The sequence below is a fragment of the Notolabrus celidotus genome, unplaced genomic scaffold (assembly GCF_009762535.1).
Source record: "Notolabrus celidotus isolate fNotCel1 unplaced genomic scaffold, fNotCel1.pri scaffold_273_arrow_ctg1, whole genome shotgun sequence".
NCBI lineage: Eukaryota > Metazoa > Chordata > Actinopteri > Labriformes > Labridae > Notolabrus > Notolabrus celidotus.
Window position 1 is genome coordinate 2,890 of NW_023260114.1, and position 4,209 is coordinate 7,098.

Genomic DNA, 4,209 nt, shown 5'->3' on the forward strand with positions numbered 1-4,209 from the left:
ACTGTCGCCTCCTGCACGTCTGTTCCTTCCGCGGGGGTGCCCACATCAGGAGCACTTGCCCGCACAATCCTACATCTCCAGCGGATTGACTAGCACGGCACCTCGACACACCAATTAAGGTAACGGTCCTTGCAGCGGCTTTAAAAGATCACCCGACAGACAGTTTGCCAACTTTCTCCTAGACGGTTTCACCCACGGTTTTCATCCTGGCATCGACATTCTTCCGGACACTTCGCATTCCTGCCATAACCTCCAGTCCGCTCTTAGGGAACCGGACATTGTGGACTCCCTACTGGCCGAAGAGGTCAAGCAGGGTTTCATGATCGGCCCATTTGACAGTCCCCCCTTCCCTGTGTTTCGCGTCAGCCCGTTAGGCATGACTACTTGAAAGTACTCCGGGAAAAAGAGGCTCATTATCGACCTCTCTTCCCCACACGGTTCACATGTCCCTTGCATTAACAGCGTCATTCCTGCCCCGGATTTTTCTATGCAGTACGCCACAATCGACCATGCCATAATCCTCGTCCGTTTAGCAGGCGTCGGAGCCTGGCTCTCTAAAGCTGACATAACCAGTGCTTTCAAGGTCCTCCCCATCCAACCGGATTTCTGATGTTACTTTGTGGTACGTTGGAAGGGGCCTAATTTTGCGGTGCATCTCACCTTTGGTTGCAGAAGTAGCCCAAAGATCTTCGACTCCCTTTCTGAGGCACTTTGCTGGGTCCTCACGAACAATTACAATTACAGACTCTCGTACATTCTCCATCTCCTTGACGATTTCCTGGTGGTCACTCCATCGTCCTCACCTCCCAAGTTTGGACTCGCCACCCTCACAAAAGCCTTTGAGGAGCTTGGCGTGCCTCTTTCGGAGGAAAAAACTTTAGGGCCTAGCACCTCCATCGAGTTCCTCGGCATCACCTTAGACTCCATCTCCCTACAGGTATCTCTGCCGCAAGAAAAAATTCAGCGCATCACTCTGATTCTCTCTAACTATCTCTTAGCCGATAGGTGCACCAAACGCCAACTGTTGGCTCTCCTTGGTCACCTCAACTATGCAATCCGCATCATTCCTCAGGCTAGGTCTTTCCTCTCTAAGCTCCTCGCGCAAGCTACAGCCGTCCCTTCACTACACGACAGGATAGTGCTGGACGACGTCTGCAAAATGAAAATGCGCATGTGGCTACATTTCCTGTCGTCATGGAACGGCATCTCGTTTTTCTACAATGACCCAACGACATTCAGTTGTACACCGACGCAGCTCCCTCCGTTGGCTTCAGCAGCTTCTAAAAAGGGCATTGGTTCGCAGCCACCTGGCCGCCGGAGTTGAACTCCCTCGACTCCGAATCCCTTTCTCCTTCATCCACTCTTCACAAGCTCTACCCTGTCGTCATCGCAGCCTTACTCTGGGGGCAGAGTTGTGTGCAGGTCTGCTTTGTAGCCTCCTGGAGCAAGCCTGCTCACGTGTCCTGTATCACTGACAAGCTCTCTCACTGAAGACCCCTCCCATATACCTGAAAACAACAAACTATAGTGATCCACCCTGAGGCTGTCACAGTTTTCAAACAAGATTTAAGGATAAACTGGCTGGTTTTGCCTGACTTGAGGTGGAAAGTGGGACAGATAAGCATCAAGACATCTTGGAAATTGACAGGATTCAGCTGGTGGTGAGAGGCTGAGAGGAGAGGCGCTGAAAGCAGGGAGAGGAACAGAGGGTAAGTCACAGTGAAAAAATTAGGAGGATTCAAAACAGTAAGAAAAACAGCAAGAGTTTTTTTTCTCCTGTATGTTAACTCTTAAACAAACACGTAGTGTTCAGTGCCCTACCAAGCTGAATGTAACTCTGCAAAAGATAAGTCATACCCATACGGAGCCCATAACTTGTTGCTACGTAACCCATCACTTAAAGTAAAGTCTATATTTATTTTATTTTTTTAACAACTGCTTATATGTTGTAATTTGTTTATGTATTCATTATTTTAGTTAGATGTCCTGTGTCCTTTTGAAGAAAAAAATACAAAAACACGTTTGAAAAAATGAGGATTTTAAGTCACCAAATTACAGGAAAATGTCAGGAGGTGACTTACATGTTAGGCTGATACTAGCTGGATTCCGGATGCTTCCTAGTCAAACAGGACTTTTATGTTTGCAGACAAATAGCTTGCTTTTCAAGTTATCTTGATGTCCACCACAATTCACAAAGACTCCATCTCTGCACTCTCTCCATATTGATTTCATCTGAGCTAAGACATGGCATTTTCTTGATACTTTCAATAATTTTGAACTGAAGTTTGATGAAGACACAATATGGAAAATGTTGGCCACTGAACCTTTATATTTCTGTATCTATGTGGTTCTTTAGATTGATGTTTCTCTCACCCCTTTTATTTCAGCTTTACTTCTTTGCTGATTCATTTCAGATCAACATTTTATATTTATACTGTATTACATTACCTTTTTATTACTGGATACCTTATCAATCTATGCGTATATCAGTTTAAAATCATATGATCCATTTAATGTACGTTAATGTATTTTCAAAAGCAACATAACATAAATAACTTATTTTACAAAAGCTGCCCCACAAGAAAACTTATGAACTCATAGCTCCATAGCACCTCCCAATCTGGTTGTGGAAGTTTTAAAAATACAGATAAATAAAAAATACTGTCCCCCTGTCCTTTAATAGATTCAGCAGGCCGAAATATTGAAGAGCAAATATGAAGATTAAGGGTCCATTGTGATGAAGCTGCTCAGATTAAAGGACAAAGAGGACATTTTGAAGAGAGGACAAAAGCTAAGAGGCACTAAACTGAAGCAGGCATGAGAAAAGGGTCAGATTTCTTATCTCTACGTTATGATCAGCTCATTGTTCACTAACCCAGTCTTTAGGAATGACACCGTATTCTAATGACATGCTCAGGCCTAACTTAGTAACTGATTTTTTTATTATTTTTACCTTATCATGAAACGTATAAGCAAAACAGATATTCTTTCCTTAAAAATATCAATACCAAAAGTTAGTGAATGTGACAGCTTATCACTCAAAATGTATGCCTCTCAAATCACCAAATGCAGTACAATGGGTAAAAAGTTAGGTTTGCCAAAAGTGCACATTTGAGTTTCCTTTCCTAGATTGTACATCAATGCACGTTGAAGATAAAATGTTTGATGTTCTTTCATTACAAAACTACATAATGAACACGATCCTGACTCAAACTTCCTAACCTTTTCGATTATTCACCTTCACGTCAGAAGCTTATCAAAGAATGATGAGAGTTTAAGCCAATATCTCTCATGTTTGGATCACACACACACGCACACACACTCCTACACTCACACACACACACACACACACACACACTGTCCACAGTCACCTGCCTGCTGCTGAATTTGTAAATCCGGTCGTCCGGGTGAAATTCTTTCACCCTCTTATTTGTGAAATGGAGATTTTTCAAGAAGTACATTTATGCGAGCACCTGAAGTGACCATACCAGTTATCCCCAAATTGGTTCCTCCAACTCCATCCATCCATCCATTTTCTTCCGCTTATCCGGGGTCGGGTCGCGGGGTAGCAGTCCAAGCAAATTGATCCAGACATCCCTCTCCCCGGCGACACTTTCCAGCTCCTCCTGGGGAATCCCGAGGCGTTCCCAGACCAGGCGGGAGATATAAATTCTCCACCGCGTTCTGGGTCTACCCCGGGGCCTTCTCCCAGTTGGACGTGCCCGGAACACCTCTAAAGGGAGGCGTCCGGGAGGCATCCTTATCAGATGCCCGAACCACCTCAGCTGACTCCTTTCGACGCGGAGGAGCAGCGGCTCTACTCCGTGCTCCCTCCGGATGTCTGAGCTCCTGACCGAATCTCTAAGGCCGAGCCCAGACACCCTTCGTAGGAAACTCATTTCAGCCGCTTGTATCCGCGATCTTATCCTTTCGGTCATGACCCACAGCTCATGACCATAGGTGAGGGTTGGAACGTAGACCGACTGGTAAATCGAAAGCTTTACCTTCTGGCTCAGCTCCCTCTTCACCACAATGGTCCGATACAACGTCCGCATCACTGCTGACGCCGCACCAATCCGCCTGTGGATCTCACGCTCCATTTTACCCCCACTCGCGAACAAGACCCCGAGATACTTAACCTCCCCCACTTGGAGCAAAGTCTCACTCCCCACCGAGAGAGAGCAATCCACTGTTTTCCGGCAGAGAACC

General features: G+C 45.6%; 1 pseudogene; it reads left to right on the forward strand.

Moving 5' to 3' along the window:
• Nucleotides 1–256: 256 nt before the first annotated feature.
• LOC117809416 lies at nucleotides 257–1,491 on the forward strand (annotated as a pseudogene).
• The last annotated feature ends 2,718 nt before the right edge of the window (nucleotides 1,492–4,209 follow it).